The following is a 19,839-nucleotide window of genomic DNA, read 5'->3' as shown; positions in this document are numbered from 1 at the left end:
TATGGAACAACTACAGTGTAATAAAAACTAGTGCAATAAATAAATTAACAGGAGTAGCCTAAACGTGGTGCCTCGAGTTTTTCATAGCAATATTGCATCGGATGAGGGTGCATTGTTGTTTGTTCGCAGTTGGCTAATGCTCCACACTACCGACATCTCTTATCTTTTGTAAATATGTAATTGTAGTAGGCCTGTGCTAGGTCCAGTGTGTTTCATAGCTGAGATCGTGCAGCGACAGGCAGGCAGCTGCGAATCACATTTCACCTTAGCTGAACTTCTAAAATCTATTTGAGCTATGGCAGAGGGAACACAGTGAGTCTGTCCGGTCTACTGATAGTCCGGCCCGCCGCGGATGTGGCGAGCGAGGAAATGCTGGTAGCCTATTTTTATGAATATTTCTAAAAGAGCTCCTTTTGCTATGGAGGTTTCTTTGCCGACGTTTATATAGGTCTACTTTGCTACAATGTTACAATGTATCGACTCAGAGCGCGGATCACTACATAGCCTAGTCGTCTTTTCTCACACTCGCATCATTGTTGCCGCGGTGCAGCGAGGACACGATAGTTACAGGGGGAGACAGACAAACACAGCGTGACTCTCGCTCAGGACTTGAACTTGAACTTCATTTTGAAATTGGCGTCCATGTGTAATCGATGTTAGTCTTCTTTTTTCCATAAGCAATATTCATTTTCTGTGATTCAATGACAAACTACGAGGAGAAATGAGGAAAATACAAATGTTTTGAAGACAATAAACTAAACGTAAGTTAATGTGCTCCATAAAAATACGAAATAAACCGCATTTATTGTAGGCAATAGCCGTTCCAAAGCATGTGTTATCTTGCCGGTGGATAGCATGTATTTTCAGTGGGGTGGATGACACGATTCAGAGACTGAGATGTTCTACAGTCGTAGGCAAGAATGAATTAAGTTTTCGCGGGTAGTTATTTCAACCGCAAACTAAATCGCCCCCAAAATGTTTATGTTGATCCTTACAATGACATAAAACAAAACAAACCAAGATCAACGTATAATGTATTTCTATTTTGATTAAAGGGGAATGATAGTCTATAGCCTTAAATTCACAATTGCAGATAAATAAAGAAAGACGTCAGTTTTAGTGCATGGTTTATATGATACCTTTTCTCTTTGTTGTTCTTAACAGAGAGCTGAAATGCGATGCTTATAGCCTTACCATCTCCACTAATCCACCATAAAGACGACACATCATTTTAAAATGTGCATTTGTGGCATTTGAACAAATGTGCATTTAATAAAACAAATGTTAATTCGCCAATTTGAGCTGTTTACTCGGGAAATTATCCGACTCTGGGGTATGATTTGATTGTGTGGTTTTGCGATCTGTTTCCATGTGGTTTTCCCTCAAATATGTTTTAAAATGGATTATAGCCTATTATACTGTCATTGAAAAGTGACATTTGGGCATCAAGCCTCTATAGGTCTAAACCAATTTTTTTTTCATGAAAAAGGGAACTATTGAAAGTTGGGAGACAATTGCCTTCTTTGAAGAGTTGAAATGAGTTGGAGTTTTGGTATGATGTTGATAATAATCTCAGCAATGCATCCTGTGTGTATGTGGAAGAAAATGGCCTACTATAACCTAAAATGATTTAGCTGTAAATCATCCTCAGAATATTTTTCCTATTTGCCTTTTTTTGCTGGTGATCATTTGTCATTTTCAGATGCAAAGATACAAGGGTGTTCCTGGTAAAGTGCTAAAATGTGCTGTGATTTCTGTGTTTCAGTGCTGGCTGCTCCACCTCAGACATTGAAGAAGTGGACATTTCAGATCAACAGAAAGTCAAAGAATTGAAGAATGCATGTTATAGATGTTGTTATAACAGGTAGGTTTTCTTTTTTTATGTAACTATTCAGTGACACAATAACAGTTTAAATCGTAATGAGAAACCTTCCAAAATATTATTTAAATGTACTGTAGTTGCTGGGTGAAACATATTGTAATATGATTCAGTGCATAATGCATTACATTTTAGATCTGCATCACAAATGAAAAACACTGAGTGAAACTTGTATTTCTTATTTATGATTGTCAAGTAATGGTTATTAGTTCTAAAGAGAATGTATAAGCTTATCATTTCTAAATCAAATAGGCAGTGGGAAAACCTGTTCATGTGAAAAAGATCACATACTCTGACTATACGCCCTAACCATCCTTCATCTATCCAAAAAAGCCTATATTTAGAGACATTGATCTGAAATATCTCCTGTAAATGTGTCAGAAAGTGTTGATTACTTCTTAATTTGAGCCTTGAGCCTTGAACCTTGTCAGTCACAGCACTGGGGTCGGTACTCAGAGTAGGCCCTACGTGACAGGTTTACTCTCACAGCCAAAGCTGTCACCTGCACAATTCAACTGAGAGAGAGATTATGTATTTATGTATATATTTATATATACTGTATATATATTCTTTAAAGAATTATCAATATTTAGAACTAATGCCCCATCTTAATGTACATTAACAGCTTTAAATCAAACATTTTCTAATTGACAGTATTAAGGGAAAGTTTTACTATCTGACAACTCTTGGGAAATCAATCGGTCGCCCTGAGACTTTATTTCCATTTGTTTAGTAGTTGTCTCTCACTGCTCTCTTGCTTCTGCCAAAGATAACATTCAATTTGCTCCTCCTGTCATTCGGTTGGCAAGCTTTTTTTTATTTTACACAATCAAAGTTCTAAGTGTCATGGCCTGGGCCGGGCGGGCCTAATAAGACAGTCGTAGGTTTTCTTTCTGCACATCTGGCTATTTTAGTGCTGCGTCTGCAACTGGAAGCTTCTTCTGATGCCTGGCCTAGTGCTCTCGTACTCTGGTGATGCCGAACCCAGCCTGTCAATCGCACTGAAGCGATGTTTCCCAAAATTCTGGGAGCCGCAGCAACGGATGACAGAAACTTGGCATTTGTCGTCAGCCACATTCTCTCCTCTCCTTGCTGCTCTCTGGAAAGAGGAGCAGACAGGGGCCAAGTATGTAACGGATCATCATGACCCTGTGGCCCCTGATGGCTCAGGGTGATAGGCATCTTTAATGTGATATATTAATAACCAGTAAATTGCACGTTTATAAAACACACTTGTGGCTATAAAGAGGAAAACCATTGTGCTCTGGGGAAAACGAGGCAACGAGGCAAACAGGTGGCTGGAGACAATGGACAAGGGCTGGTTTCTCAGATCCTAAGCAGTAAAGAAAGAGAGAGAGCCTGTGGACTTGTGATTGGCATGACTTTGTCAGTGGCATGATTTACCCTCAGTTTACTCTAGAACAGAAAATCAAGAAAATGTCTTAATTGGAATGAACAGGAGACCAGTGACACAAGGGTATCGCTCTCGCACTTCTCCAGTCCTGACCATTCTCTATACCGTTGTTTTCACCCCCAGAAATTGATTGAAACCTAAACTAAGGCACAGAGCCCTGATATTCTTCTCTATGAATAGTTTACTAGATATGATGATGATGATGATGCATTGGATGGTGTCCCTGTAAGGACATTTCAGGTCAAGGACAGGGGGAAGGGTGTGCTGTTCTGAGATATTCTGTTCTGCATCATAATTATTTCTTAATTTGAAGAAGAACATGTTTTTTCAAAGAGGGATGATGCTGCAGCTTTTGGTCAGCCAGGTTTCTGCAGAATATGTGCAGAAGTAGTTAGTTTTGACTTGTGACTGGAGTTTTAAATGTGTGACGCTGAAGTAGGGATAATCAAATCAAAATGTATTTGTCACGTGCGCCGAATACAACAGGTGTGGACCTTACAGTGAAATGCTTACTTACAGGCTCAAACCAACAGTGCAAAAAGGTATTAGGTGAACAATTGGTAAGTAAAGAAATAAAAACAACTGTGAAAAAGACAGTGAAAAATAACAGTAGGAAGGCTATATACAGTAGCGAGGCTATAATAGTAGCGAGGCTATATACGGGCACCAGTTAGTCGGGCTGATTGAGGTAGTATGTACATGTAGATATGGTTAAAGTGACTATGCATATATGATAAACAGAGAGTAGCAGTAGCGTAAAAGAGGGGTTGGCGGGTGGTGGGTGGCGGGACACAATGCAGATAGCCCTGTTAGCCAATGTGCAGGGGCACTGGTTGGTCAGGCCAATTGAGGTAGTATGTACATGTAGATATGGTTAAAGTGACTATGCATATATGATAAACAGAGAGTAGCAGCAGCGTAAAAGAGGGGTTGGGGGGTGGGCACACAATGCAAATAGTCCGGGTAGCCATTTGATTTCTTGTTCAGGAGTCTTATGGCTTGGGGTAAAAACTGTTGAGAAGCCTTTTTGTCCAAGACTTGGCACTCCGGTACTGCTTGCCATGCAGTAGTAGAGAGAACAGTCTATGACTGGGGTGGCTGGGGTCTTTGACAATTTTTAGGGCCTTCCTCTGACACTGCCTGGTGTAGAGGTCCTGGATGGCAGGCAGCTTAGCCCCAGTGATGTACTGGGCCGTACGCACAACCATCTGTAGTGCTTTGCAGTCGGAGGCCGAGCATTTGCCGTACCAGGCAGTAATGCAACCAGTCAGGATGCTCTCAATGTTGCAGCTGTTGAACCTTTTGAGGATCTGAGGACCCATGCCAAATCTTTTTAGTTTCCTGAGTGGGAATAGGCTTTGTCGTGCCCTCTTCACGACTGTCTTGGTGTGTTTGGACCATTCTAGTTTGTTGTTGATGTGGACACCAAGGAACTTGAAGCTCTCAACCTGCTCCACTACAGCCCCTTCGATGAGAATGGGGGCATGCTCGGTCCTCCTTTTCCTGTAGTCCACAATCATCTCCTTAGTCTTGGTTATGTTGAGGGATAGGTTGTTATTCTGGCACCACCCGGCCAGGTCTCTGACCTCCTCCCTATAGGCTGTCTCGTCGTTGTCGGTGATCAGGCCTACCACTGTTGTGTCATCAGCGAACTTAATGATGGTGTTGGAGTCGTGCCTGGCCATGCAGTCGTGGTTAAACAGGGCGTAAAGGAGGGGACTAAGCACGCACCCCTGAGGTGCTCCAGTGTTGAGGATCAGTGTGGCAGATGTGTTGCTACCTACCCTCACCACATGGGGGCGGCCCGTCAGGAAGTCCAGGATCCAGTTGCAGAGGGAGGTGTTTAGTCCCAGGATCCTTAGCTTAGTGATGAGCTTTGAGGGTACTATGGTGTTGAACGCTGAGCTGTAGTCAATGAATAGCATTCTCACGTAGGTGTTCCTTTTGTCCAGGTGGGAAAGGGCAGTGTGGAGTGCAATAGAGAGTCCATCCTCTGTGGCTCTGTTTGGGCAGTATGCAAATTGGAGTGGGTCTAGGGTTTCTGGGATAATGGTATTGATATGAGCCATTACCAGCCTTTCAAAGCACTTCATGGCTACAGACGTGAGTGCTACGGGTCTGTAGTCATTTAGACAGGTTGCCTTCGTGTTCTTGGGCACAGGGACTATGGTGGTCTGCCTTAAACATGTTGGTTTTACAGACTCAATCAGGGACATGTTGAAAATGTCAATGAAGACACCTGCCAGTTGGTCAGCACATGCCTGGAGCACACGTCGTGGTAATCCGTCTGGCCCCGCAGCCTTGTAAATGTTGACCTGTTTAGCCTGTTGGGGCTCGGGGGCAGTATTGAGACATTTTGAAAAAAATATGTGAAAATGTTTAACTGCCTCCTACACCAACTCAGAAGCTAGGATATGCATATTATTAACACATTCGGATAGAAAACACTCTGAATTTTCTAAAACAGTTTGAATGGTGTCTGTAAGTATAACAAAACTCATATTGCAGGCAAAAACCTGTGAAAAATAGATAAAAAAAAAATGTGAATTTTGTGACTGTACTATTTAGTGTCATTGTTTTATAGATACCATAGTGAGAAAGGATTCATTTCGCAACACCTACGGCTTCCACTAGATGTCAACGATCTTTATAAAGTTGTTTGAAGCGTCTATGATAAACAGAGAGCAAATTAGAATCCAAGGAAGTTGACATGTCATCACTTCATTTTTTTGCGCCTGCGCATAAATCTGAGAAACGTGAGTTTTGTCTTCATTGTTTATCTCGACATAGGATAGGTTGTGTGAAAATATTACTGATGTTTAACGTTAAAAATGGACCAAAAGATTAATGCTAAACAACATTTGACATGTTTGAACGAACATAAATAGATTATTTACTAGGTTTTTTAGCTTTTCGGCGTGATTTTACAGTCCCCCACCACGTTTTGTGGGAGCATAATGAACGCTAAGTACTTGGTGTTATTTGGACATAAATTATGAACTTTGTCAAAAGAAACCACATTTGTTCCGGACCAGGGATGCCTTCCGGACCTGGGATGCCTGTCTTCTGATGGAGATAATCAAAGGTAAGGGGATATTTACAATGTTATTATCGATTTTAGATGATGCTAACTGTATAGCATAGCCTGTTGTTCTTAGCATAGCACCCCGTTTATTGCAAAATGTGATTTCCCAGTAAAGTTATTTTGAGATCTGGCCATTCGGTAGCAATTACGAGATGATAATATATTATTCTTTGAATGACAATATTATAATTTACCAATGTTTTCGAATAGTAATTTAGTTATGTTCACCGGAAGCATTTCAGAGAAGAAAAAAATCTGAATTTCACACTACTGTAAAATGCTGTTTTTGGATATAAATATGAACTTGATGGAACAAAAAATGCATGTATTGTATAACATAATGTCCTAGGAGTGTCATCTGATGGAGATTGACAAAAGTTAGTGCATAATTCAAGCTGGTTTCTGCTTTTGGTGACGCCTGACCTTGAATTGAAAATGGATGTTTGTACTTTTGTGGCTATGTACTGTCCTAACATAATCTAACTTTATGCTTTTGCCGTAAAGCCTTTGAAAATCGAACAATGTGGTTAGATTAAGGAGATGTTTATCATTTAAATTGTGTAAAATAGTTGATTGTTTGAGAAATTGAAATTATTAGATTTTTGATGTTTTGAATTTCCAGCCTTGTTAGCAATCCCGGCTCGGGGTTCATTGCTAACCTGTAGCCCCAACAGGTTAACCTGTTGGGTCTAGGGGGCAGCATTTGCACGTCTGGATAAAAAAACTGTACCCGATTTAATCTGGTTACTAATCCTACCCAGTAACTAGAATATGCATATACTTATTATATATGGATAGAAAACACTCTAAAGTTTCCAAAACTGTTTGAATGGTGTCTGTGAGTATAACAGAACTCATTTGGCAGGCAAAACCCTGAGACATTTTCTGACAGGAAGTGGATACCTGATGTGTTGTATTGACTTTAAACCTATCCCATTGAAAAACACAGGGGTTTAGGAATATTTTGGCACTTCCTATTGCTTCCACTAGATGTCACCAGCCTTTACAAAGTGTTTTGAGTCTTCTGGAGGGAGATCTGACCGAACAAGAGCCATGGAACGGTGATGTCCCATTAGACACCTGGCGCGCTACTTCATGTTGGGTACCCTCGTTCCAATACGTTATAAAAGGCTATGCATTCGTCCACCTTGAATATTATTCATGTTCTGGTTAAAAAAGGCCCTAATGATTTATGCTATACAACGTTTGACATGTTTGAACGAACGGAAATATATTTTTTCCCCTCGTTCATGACGAGAAGTCCGGCTGGCTTACATCATGTGCTAACGAGACGGAGATTTTTGGACATAAATGATGAGCTTTTTTGAACAAAACTACATTCGTTATGGACCTGTGATACCTGGAAGTGACATCTGATGAAGAGAATCAAAGGTAATGGATTATTTACATAGTATTTTCGATTTTAGATCTCCCCAACATGACGTCTAGTCTGTATCGCAACGCGTATTTTTCTGGGCACAGTGCTCAGATTATTGCAAAGTGTGATTTCCCAGTAAGGTTATTTTTAAATCTGGCAAGTTGATTGCGTTCAAAAGATGTAAATCTATAATTCTTTAAATGACAATATAATATTTTACCAATGTTTTCTAATTTTAATTATTTAATTTGTGACGCTGACTTGACTGCCGGTTATTGGAGGGAAACGATTTCCTCAACATCAATGCCATAGTAAAACGCTGTTTTTGTATATAAATATGAACTTGATAGAACTAAAAATGCATGCATTGTCTAACATAATGTCCTAGGAGTGTCATCTGATGGAGATTGTAAAAGGTTAGTGTATCATTTTAGCTGGTTTTATGGTTTTGGTGACCCTGTCTTTGACTTGACAAAACATTACACACAACTCTTGTAAATGTACTGTCCTAACATACTCTAAATTTATGCTTTCGCCGTAAAACCTTTTTGAAATCGTAAAACGTGGTTAGATTAAGGAGATGTTTATCTTTCAAATGGTGTAACATAGTTGTATTTTTGAAAAATTTGAATTTTGACATTTATTTGGATTCAAATTTGCCGCTCTTGAAATGCACCTGCTGTTGATGGAGTGCACCACGGGTGGCACGCTAGCGTCCCACCTAGCCCCAAGAGGTTAAAGGACTTACTCACGTTGGCTACGGAGAGAGTGATCACACAGTCGTCCGGAACAACTGATGCTCTCATGCATGCCTCAGTGTTGCTTACCTCGAAGCGAGCACAGAAGTGATTTAGCTCGTATGGTAGGCTCGTGTCACTGTGCAGCTCGCGGCTGTGCTTCCCTTTGTAGTCTGTAATAGTTTGCAAGCCCTGACACATACAGTGGGGGAAAAAGTATTTGATCCCCTGCTGATTTTGTATGTTTGCCCACTGACAAAGAAAGGATCAGTCTATAATTTTAATGGTAGGTTTATTTGAACAGTGAGAGACAGAATAACAACAAAAAATCCAGAAAACCGCATCTGAAAAATGTTATAAATTGATTTGCATTTTAATGAGGGAAATAAGTATTTGACCCCCTCTCAATCAGAAAGATTTCTGGCTCCCAGGTGTCTTTTAGTCAGGTAACGAGCTGAGATTAGGAGCACACTCTTAAAGGGAGTGCTCCTAACCGCAGCTTGTTACCTGTAAAAAAGACATCTGTCCACAGAAGCAATCAATCAATCAGATTCCAAACTCTCCACCATGGCCAAGACCAAAGAGCTCTCCAAGGATGTCAGGGACAAGATTGTGGACCTACACAAGGCTGGAATGGGCTACAAGACCATCGCCAAGCAGCTTGGTGAGAAGGTGACAACATTTGGTGCGATTATTCGCAAATGGATTCCAGCTTTGACCTAATTTCTCAGGCGTTTGGTGAAGAGTTCAGGCAGTAGCGAGAGAGAGAGGGAAGGGAGAGAGAAAGATATCCTTGGCATGTTAGTTTTCATCCAGGGAGGGGGCGAGACACAGAAGGCCTGCCTCTGTCAACCAGTGTGACTGAGCTCTCTGCTCTCTCTCCGCTCTGTTCAGCTTTGGGTCGTATTTATAGTGGACACCGTAGCGAAAGGTTTAGCAACAGAAAACAAAAACAAGCGTTTAATTTTGAGTCAGTTTTCTTCTGTTTGGGGCCAAGTGAATATGACTCTGCTCTCTGCCTCTCTCTGCTCTCTCTCTGCTCTGGGTGTTTCCTCCTCCCAGCCTATAACAGGAAACTCATGTTCAAGTTCATGTGAGGACAGGGAAAAGGGCTTTTCTTTCCACTGTGAATCATTTGGGAGAGAGAGGAGGAAGAAAAAGAAGAAAAAATCTAAAAACCCAAAGCCCTTGCTGCCTTGCACTGAATCAACCCTCTGCAATCTGCCATGTTTTTCTCCTCTCCCCTATACTGCTTTATTGTCTATTTTGGCTGAGTTTGCTAGGACGTAGTGTGTGAGAGCAGAGTTGAGTTCCTGAGTTAAAAGCAGAGTTCATGAATCCTGTAAGCAAATTAAACAAATCTCTGTGGGGAGCTCCGCAGGTTCTTCCGGTTTGGTTCTAAATTCCAGAGAGAACTTTGACCCGTAGTTACACACTCTGTAAAAAATAACACACTCTCTGCATGACTTTATACATGTTTGTGATATCTAGACTGTGTGGTCAATGTTTAGAGAATGTCTTTGTGCATATACAAAGACCTGTAAATAAGGAATCTGACATGGATGAAAATCTGGCATGTGATAACACTATAGTACATGGAGGAGTACATTAAATACTCAGACATTTTTCGTTCTTCTCTCCAAGTCAGAGGTGGCTGAGCTTTGGAAACAGTGAAGATGAGTGATACAGTTCTAGAAGTTTGTATAGTCAATTGTAGTATGGTTTAGATGTTTTGATATTTTCCCTGTACATGGTATTTCTCAGCACAACACAGGCCTTTTATGGAGACAGACCAGACCACAAGGAAGACATACCCACTCCAGTGCAATGCAGGTATAACAATATACCACCATGTATGCATTGAAGGTGGCCAGACTGTCCACTCCCCAGTACTGAAGCAACTTTATAGCTTCAACATCAACTTCAGCTTCAGCGTTTCACTTTTTCCCCCCTTTACTACTACAGAGTGTACAAAACATTAGGAACAACTGCCTAATATTGAGTTGCACCCCCGTTTGCCCTCAGAACAGCCTCATTTCGTCGTGGCATGGACTACAAGGTGTCGAAAGCGTTTCACGGGAAAGCTGGCCCATGTTGACGCCAATGCTTCCCACAGTTGTGCCAAGAATGTTTTTTGACTTTCTCTGAATGTATCATTGCCATTTTGTACTTGGGAACCAAAGCTTTAGGGATTTCAGTTATGAGCTGTACACTGGAATTATATTAGAGGGAACAAAATGGGGTTTCAGTTGGACCCAGTTCAATGACATCAAGGACAAGTCAGTATATTATAACCTTTATAAATGAAAGTGAGCATGCTCTTCTTGAAGGACAGACGGAAGTCAGTTATGGCATATTTTAGGAGAAGGACATTTTTCAGGCAAAGGTGGCCAGGTATACTGAGGCAATAAGACTGATTAATATAACCATTTTTGAGGCTTTTGAGTCACCTTGAGTCCCCATCATTTATCTCTATCTATCTCTCTCTCTCTCTCTCTCTCTTTCTCCCCTCTATTCTCCCTCTTCTTTCTGTCTGAGAATCAGTCCTTATCATAATTTTTCTCCTCCTCCCCTTCGTTCTCTCTCAATTCAATTCAACGGGGCTTTATTGGCATGGGAAAAATATGTTCACATTGCCAATGCAAGTAAAATAAACAATAACCAAAAGTGAGAAGAAACAAAAAACAACATTAACAAAAAAATGTACAGTACAATTTGCACTCATTAAGGTTTCAAAAGGATAAAGAAGTTTAAAATGTTATATTATCAGCTTTGTACAGTGTTTTTAACAATGTGTTAATAGTTGTAGCACGAAAAGTAGGGGAAGATAAGTAAACAGATAAGTATGGGATGTATTTACAATGTTGTTTGCTTTCCACTGGTTGCCCTGTTTTCATGGCAACGGGTCACAAATCTTTCTGCTGTGATTTCACATTGTGTTATTTCGCTAAACACATATGGGAGTTTATCAATGTTTGATTTGTTTTCAAATAATTTTTGGGTCTGTGTGATCTGTGAGAAATACAGTGACATCCTTATTCTAAAATGGATTAAATACTTTTTCCCCCTCAGCAATCTACACACATTACTCCATAAGGACAAAGCGAAAACAGGTTTTTAGAAAAATAAAATACATAAATACCTTATTTACAGAATAAGTATTCAGACCCTTTGCTATGAGACTCAAAATTGAGCTCAGGTGCATCCTGTTTCCATTGATCATTTTTGAGATGTTTCAACAACTTGATTGGAGTCCATCTGTGGTAAATTAAATTGATTGGACATGATTTGGAAAGGCACACACCTGTCTATATAAGGTCCCACAGTTGACAGTGCATGTCAGAGCAAAAACCAAGCCACGAGGTCGAAGGAATTGTCCGTAGAGCTCCGAGACAGGATTGTGTCGAGGCACAAATCTGGGGAAGGGTACCAAAACATTTCTGCAGCATTGAAGATCCCAAAGAACACTGTGTCCTCCATCATTCTTAAATGGAAGAAGTTTGGAACCACCAAAGACTCTTCCTAGAGCTGGCTGCCTGGCCAAACTGAGCAATTGGGGGGAGAAGGGCATTGGTCAGGGAGGTGACCAAGAACCTGATGGTCATTCTGACAGAGCTCTAGAGTTCCTCTGTGGAGATGGGAGAACCTTCCAGCTTCCAATCATCTCTGCAGCATTCTACCAATCAAGCCTTTATGGTAGAGTGGCCAGACGGAAGCCACTCCTCAGTAAAAGGCACATGACAGCCTGCTTGGAGTTTGCCAAAAGGCACCTAAAGACATTGAGATTATGAGAAACAAGATTATATGGTCTGATGAAACCAAGATTAAACTCTTTGGCCTGAATGCCAAGCGTCACGTCTGGAGGAAACCTGGCACCATCCCTACGGTGAAGCATGGTGGTGGCAGCATCATGCTGTGGGATGTTTTTCAGCAGCTGGGACTGGGAGACTAGTCAGGATCGAGGCAAAGATGAACGGAGCAAAGTACAGAGAGATCCTTGATGAAAACCTGCTCCAGAGCGCTCAGGACCTCAGACTGAGGCGAAGGTTCACCTCCCAACAGGACAATGACCATAAGCACAGCCAAGACAACGCAGGAATGTCTTCGGGACAAGTCTCTAAATGTCCTTGAGTGGCCCAACCAGAGCCCGGATTTCAACCTGATCAAACATCTCTGGAGAGACCTGAAAATAGCTGTGCAGCAACGCTCCCCATCCAAACTGACAGAGCTTGAGAGGATCTGCAGAGAGGAATGGGAGAAACTCCCCAAATACAGGTGTGCCAAGCTTGTAGCATCATACCCAAGAAGACTCGAAGCTGTAATCGCTGCCAAAGGTGCTTCAACAAAGTACTGAGTAAAGGGTCTGAATACTTAATATAAATGTGATATTTCATTATTATTTTTTTGCTTTGTAATTATTTTATTTTCATCTTTTTGTAACTAGGTAAGTCAGTTAAGAACAAATTATTTCATTACAATGACGGCCTACCCCGACGACGCTGGACCTATTGTGCGCCGCCCTACGGGACTCCCAATCAAGGCCGGTTGTGATACAGCCTGGAATCGAACCAGGGTCTGTAGTGACACCTCTATCACTGAGATGCAGTGCCTTAGACCACTGCGCCACTCAGGAGCCCATTATGGGGTATTGTGTGTATATTGACAAGGGGAAAAAACTATTTAATACATTTTAGAATAAGGCTGTAAAGTAACAAAATGTGGAAAAAGTCAAGAGGTCTGAATACTTTCCGAATGCACTGTATGTCTCTCTAATATGGTCATACCTTTGGCAGGAGGTAAGGAAGTGCAGCTCAGTTTCCACCTCATTTTGTGGGCAATGGGCGAATAGCCTTTCTTCTCTCGAGAGCCAGGTCTGCCTCTCTCAATAACAAGGCTATGCTCACTAAGTCTCTACATCTCGCTCTCTCGCTCTGTATCACTCTCTCTCCCCTATTTCTTGTCCCTCTCTTCTTTCTGTCTGAGACTCAGACCTTATCGCCTCCTCATCCTTTTCCTCCTTCTCTCCTCCTTCCTCTCTCCTCCTCCCCCCTGGACGGTTCTATCAGGGTCATGTGGCTGTTTGTTGCAGGTGTTCTACAGATGTGGCTGACTCAGCACTTCAGATCCCTGTGCATCATTAAATCCCTACTGCTGGAAATGTGCACATCATCACAAATGTGTTGGAAATGAACATCATTGTATTAACATTGTATTGTAATTTATACACATTTTCATCAAGTTTATGTAGTAAATACATTTTCAGTTTTCAGTTTATTGCACGTTTTTTGCAACTAGCAGTTTGCAAGTTTATTAAAATTATATTGAACATTTATTTGAAGTTGAAAACAGTGGAAGAAAATGAATTACATTTAGAAGAATTATATCAAATTTAAACTCTGTTTGCTAACTAAGAGAGAGTTCCGTAGCCAGAGTTAGCTGGTCAGATGGGTGTGTGTATATACGAAGTCATGGAGGAGAATTAATGAAAGTGGATGGTCCCTCTGCTCTGTGCCAGACGTCTGGAGCTTGAGCTGGAGGAGTGAACCATGTGACTGTGAACCAGCTCCTGGGAGGCTAGGTGTGTGTCCCAAATAGCACTATATTCCCTATTTAGTGCACTACTTTTGACCAGAGCACTATGAGCCCTGGACAAAAGTAGTGCACTATAGGGAATAGGGTGCCATTTGGGATACACCCTGGGCCTTTGAGTCCCCAGTCTGGAGCTGCAATGCGGGCCGGGCACCAGCGCTGCTGCTGCATTGTTGGCAGGCCCTCGTTTGAATAGGCCTTTAGTGTTTCTGTGTGAGCAAGTCAGCGCCATTTGCATTTGTTCCAGTCACAAAGGTTTACAGGTCAATAGGGACTGCCTGGAAGAAAACTAACATGCCAAGGAACTCGTTGGGGCTCTTTATATTCTTTTTTTGACCCTCTGTGGTGTGTTCAGGCATGGCTCTTCTGCCCTATTTTGTGTGTGTATTCTTTTTGTGTGTTTGAGAAAATTTACATATTTAGTGACATTTGCAATACGGGAATGGGAAGGGGGCCCATGGTAATCCTGAAGCAGTATTTACAAAAGTTAAATTAACATACATTTTACAGTGTTCTGTTTGTATAAGAGACATTTGAGCAGAGGGAGGGGCTCTGTGCATGGACATGTATGTGTTGTGTAGATGAGCATCTTAATACGTTTACCTACCACCACCACACCCTCCGTGGTATATGCGGAACTATTGATGCTGTAAACCTCATTTCCTGAGCCTGCGATTATTGTTTTATTACAATTTATAGAATAACAGCAAACAATGGTGGACAATTTGAGGTAACTCATTTGTCCAAAATGGATTTGCCACAACATGATGAATGTTGTTATGCTTATTAAAGACTAGGAGGAACTTATTGCAAAACAATTAGCTCAAATATCATCACTGACATTTAGAAGTATTTTATAGCAATATCCCAGCAAAATATGTAGTGAGAACATTTAATTTTCTTGTTAATACCTACCCTACTGTTGATTTTGGAAGCACTATCTGTGAAATTGTCACGTTTGACTTGGACTGGTGGATGTGTGGAATCAAGTGCAGGAGACAGAGGTGCTGGAGGTGAGTGTCTTTAATGATCCTACTCACACACACGCCAAAAAGCACAGGGTGCTATACAAAGTTCCAGTAATTGGTTAACTGCGCCCGTACAGCACAAACAAAATACACTTTCTAAGGCAAGGAGCGCAGCCCGGTAAATCCTTTCACAAAAAACAAACTATCGATCACACAACGTGGACAATAAACAATCCCGCACAAAATCCCAACTGAAAACACACATTAAATAAGTCCCCACTAATGACATACACAAAACAGGTGCGGAACAGACAGACAAAACTAAACGACACAGAAACAACGATCGGTGGCAGCTAATAGGCCGGCGACGACGACCGCCGAGCGCCGCCCGACCGAGGAGGGGCGCCACTTTCGTTGGATCCTGTGACAGAAATAGACGTATTTTTGAATATATAACCCTTTTGAGGATATTTTACTAGTATGAATTAGGGTTAGAGTTATTATATTTTAAACCAGGAATACAAAGCTTAATCCATATCTGTAAATTGTTCCCTATGTGTTTTATGTGTGGCCACAGGAAGGCTGTGTGTGTGTGTGTGTATGTGTGTGTGTGTGTGTGTGTGTATCTCTGTTTCTCCAGTCAGAGGGGTAGACAGACAGACGCAGACCTGGCATGCATCCCATGGCCGACCTGCGTTATGTGTTACACAGCACACAAAGGAGGCTCCTTTATCTGTATGCACCCAACATAGGGGATCCTTTGTTGCTGGTGGCGCGCACATGACTGTTAGCGTCTTAACTCCTTTGAGCCGCCCCACCTCATTGAAAAGATGGTGTAGACTGGTGTGTATTCATGGATGACAAGGGAAGAAAAGAGAAAACAACATACTAAATAATTAATCTTTATTCTCTCTGTGTTTCATACATTTTCTTCAATTTGCATGTCTCACCGGTGAAAGCATTTGAGCGATCGAAACAGCACCCCTCTGTCTCAGTATGTGTAGCGGATCTATCTGATGCTTTCTGGTCCGAAAAAGTATGACATTGTTGCCGCCCATAGCATTGAATGCAAGGGAAGTCAGCGAGCATTTGTCCTCCCTTGATTAAAAAAATGTATAAAATATTAGCCAATCAGCTAAACTGAGTGACCTCAGCTGTGAATGGTTCTGGTGCACCAAAAAAAGTGTCAAGGGAAGACAGTTTGGATTTGGCTTCAGACCAATCACATCACAAGCCAAACTTGAATTGTTGCATCTCGTGGTGTTGTTGTCTTCCGGTGGCTAGCTAGCTAGCTAAAATCATCCCTTTCCTAAATTATCCATCAATGGAGATAGGGATTTGGACTTGTGGTTTTACCTAATTCTCCATACTGGCCAATACTTTTTATGTATATTCTAATCTAACCATAAATTCATACATTGTGCCCCTGGCCTGAGGAAATAGTATGGAAATAGTATGCTAATGTTAACTAATGTTATGCCAAGGTTAACTAGCTTGCCTGGCGTATCGTTGCCCATGAAAGGAAGTTAGGCTAGCGAGCAAGTATTTTAGCCAGGTAGCACAGGACAACAAAAACTAAAAGTGTGTACTGTATGACATAGTCATAGAACATTTAGGCATGAAAGAGTAGGATGACGTTGGTGTTTCTCTGCAAGTAGGGTGAGTCACGCACGCACGCACACACACACACACACACACACACACACATAAATCAGTACCATTGACAGCTACATCATATTTAGCTTACGTTGATTGGACTAAATAGTTTTTGGTATCTTTTAGTTGTCACTATATTAGACTAAGCATAGGTGATTAGATGATGTTGAAGTTGAAATGGTGCTGGAATAGTGGATCGAGCTCCTGTTTTCTTTGTGACTTGCAGTAACACTCTGTGGTTCTAAATAAATAGTTGTTTAATAGTTTGCTGCATGCAATATGTTTTGTGAACTTCACAGGAAAGATGTTGCTCTCCGGTTTTGTAATGAAACAAATGTGTTTGTCTCAGCCTTGTCTCAGCCTTAGGCCTATATATCACGGTGTCAAGCCATTAACAGGTTATAGAGCAAACAGTGCAATTATCACAACACATAGGTTGTAATATGGCTTTTTCCCCCTGGATTTTTACCAACGCACCGCTAGTGGGTATAGACTACAGTTACATCATCAAAACAAATCATTTATGTAGAAAGTTCATTAGGATACTAATTTAAAGCAAACACCAAGACCTTTTATATGTTTTTAAGACTTTGTTTGTAAAAACGTTCTGAGCTACAATCAGAATCATGACTCCAACAGTATAGCGTTCTGAAAAAAAAATAAAAAATGCTATATCATTATGCACCACTTCAATAAGAAACGTTTACATTTGAAAATATTAGCAAGTAAACAAAAAAAAAAAACTATTAATTGTAGGCTATTGACTGTTTAATTTGGGGTTAAATTGGATTAGTATTAATTACATTTAATCAGAAGAAATGAAACAAAAACATTTAAATATTTTTATATATTTTAAATGCATATGTACGTTTATCCATGTGAATTGTATGTATACATTACACATATACTGTACAATAGATAGAGAGGACCAGGTGGAATAAGTGAGATACTGCAGAAAATAAAATAAATTAATCCTATGGTTTAATGTTTTAGTCATTCTAATTACAGTGTTAATTTGCCTCAAGCTAAAAGTATAACTCTTAGAATTTCTTATTGGCAAAAATGAGATGCTTGATTCCCATATGGTGATCCCTCACTAAAATACAATTATAGACAAATAACTAATATACTACAGAAAGACTAGATGGTGTCTACAGACACTTTGACCTATTAGCACTCTTTCATTTTTCAATTTTAGGATATGCCCTTCACCAGCTAGGTAAGTCATGATAATATTACACACTTTTAAAGAAATGGTGATGCTATTATGAGCAACACATTCATTGTGCTTAGTTGTCTTTGTCTTGTTAAACAAATATTATCAACCCATTATATAGAAAGTGACATTGAATGTACGCTTTGAGTACATCAAATCTATATAATTTTGTTACAACATATTACTCTCTCAAATATGGTTTAACACAATCCCATTTATTTATAATCTTTACCCTTGAAGAATACTTAGCTGGCTCTTAAACCCCACTTTAGCAACATATACATAGATTGTGTACACACAGTATATTATATGATATAGTCAAAGGAGAGAAAAGTTTCCATTGAAATATGAATATGAATATGAATTAGAGCCCTGCGCTTCGGATTTGGCTACCGCAGTACATGGGTGTGGGTCGAGTTTATATCTATTGGCCTATTTGAAAAATGCCCTTCTTTGAGGTAATCAATGACCTAACACAAGTTGGATTAAGTGGGATAAATTCAAGTTAGGATACAGTTACTAGCTTTCACCAATCCAGTCATTGCCTATTTAGTCATGATGTTAGATCAGTTACTACTTCAAGGAAAAGATGACGGAAGGAAGGAAGGAAGGAACAAACGAAGGAAGGAAAGGAGGGAAAGAAAGATGCATTTTTTAAATTAGTCAATAAGGGCCCATGTCTCTCTCTCTGAGCTCCCCTGGGTATTTCTGATGTGTAGTTCTAGAGCCGTGACGTGGCACCTGTCAGAACCAACGGCCGGCATGAGTCTTTAAGAGGGACAACCGAGCAGCTGGCTTGCACACAATGTACTAAAAGAGGAAGAAATCATTGCTGTTTTTCTGGTGATTGTTTCGAGACTCGAGGTTGACCGAGAGAAAATATAAGCCCAGTAAGAATTGCAGGTAACAAAGATATGGGATTGTGGTGGTATGTTTTCAGATTGTACAAGACTGTGATTAGTTCATATTAGTTACATTTGATGGAAGTGGGCTAAAATAATTCCCTTGTGTGGAGTTCGTTACTGTTTCTGCTATAATTGACAATGAATTAGCTATCAATTTTGGTTAATCACAGGTTCCAAATACTATGAGTAACAATATATTACAAATCATAATATAATATATGTTTCTATTCAAATCTATATTTCTTGTAATTTTTGCTATCTTACAATATTATGCTTGTATCAACATGAAATATGGACTCATGATAATGAGCAATTTCATCTTAGGTCCTCCATGAAGTGTTACTAAAAATCAGAGCTGCACATCTTTGATGTGATGGGTAAGGTTTTTCTTAAACCAAAGAAAAACCTTACCCATCACATCAAAGATGTGCAGCTCTGATTTTTAGTAACTAATACAAGTGTGTAAGTGTTTCGTGCTAATAAAACACTAACTGGAAAATAATCTAAAATGGTAGTCACATGGTTAAATTGAAAGTATAGGCCGAGATCTAAGAGACGATCTGCGAGGAGGCCAATAATAATGTTGTTTAGATCAGCCTGTCTGGTTAAAGTGTGGCAGTCCTGTCCTGGACACTTACTGTATTTCCAGCTAAGAGCAGTTCAGTTCTGTCCCAGCCTCTACCTTAGCAGCTGAGTGAGCTTTTAAAGGTGAGTTGTTTAATGATTATCAAAGAGAGAGGACTGAATCACAAAGAAGTTATACCTTTCACTTTTTGTACTTACCTTTTTTAGTATGAGGTTTTAGTCTCCAGCTATTGTTTTCTTTCAAGATAATTTATTTCTTATTGCTAAAATCTCCTTTAAGTCATTCGCCATAGATTTTTTTTCACCATCGTCCATTGTTTGATCTTCAAAGTACAAAAAATAAATAAAACAACAGACACAACATTATTTATTTTAACTTGTATTGAACAAAACATAATGCAACTATTTGATATTAAAATTGTGTTGC

The 19,839-nt window shown here is 40.2% G+C and overlaps 1 long non-coding RNA gene across 1 annotated transcript in view; it reads left to right on the top strand.

The window, feature by feature from the left end:
• Positions 1-224: 224 nt before the first annotated feature.
• Positions 225-19,839, top strand: part of LOC106575955 (uncharacterized) — a 45,026-nt gene continuing 25,411 nt past the window's right edge. Inside the window, exons 1-2 of the long non-coding RNA XR_006760088.1 lie at positions 225-761; positions 1,766-1,864. This is a non-coding gene — a long non-coding RNA (uncharacterized lncRNA). The remainder of the gene's footprint in view (positions 762-1,765; positions 1,865-19,839) is intronic.

The sequence above is a fragment of the Salmo salar genome, chromosome ssa17 (genome assembly GCF_905237065.1).
Source record: "Salmo salar chromosome ssa17, Ssal_v3.1, whole genome shotgun sequence".
Taxonomy (NCBI): Eukaryota; Metazoa; Chordata; class Actinopteri; order Salmoniformes; family Salmonidae; genus Salmo; species Salmo salar.
This window is presented reverse-complemented; position numbering and strand designations above follow the sequence as displayed.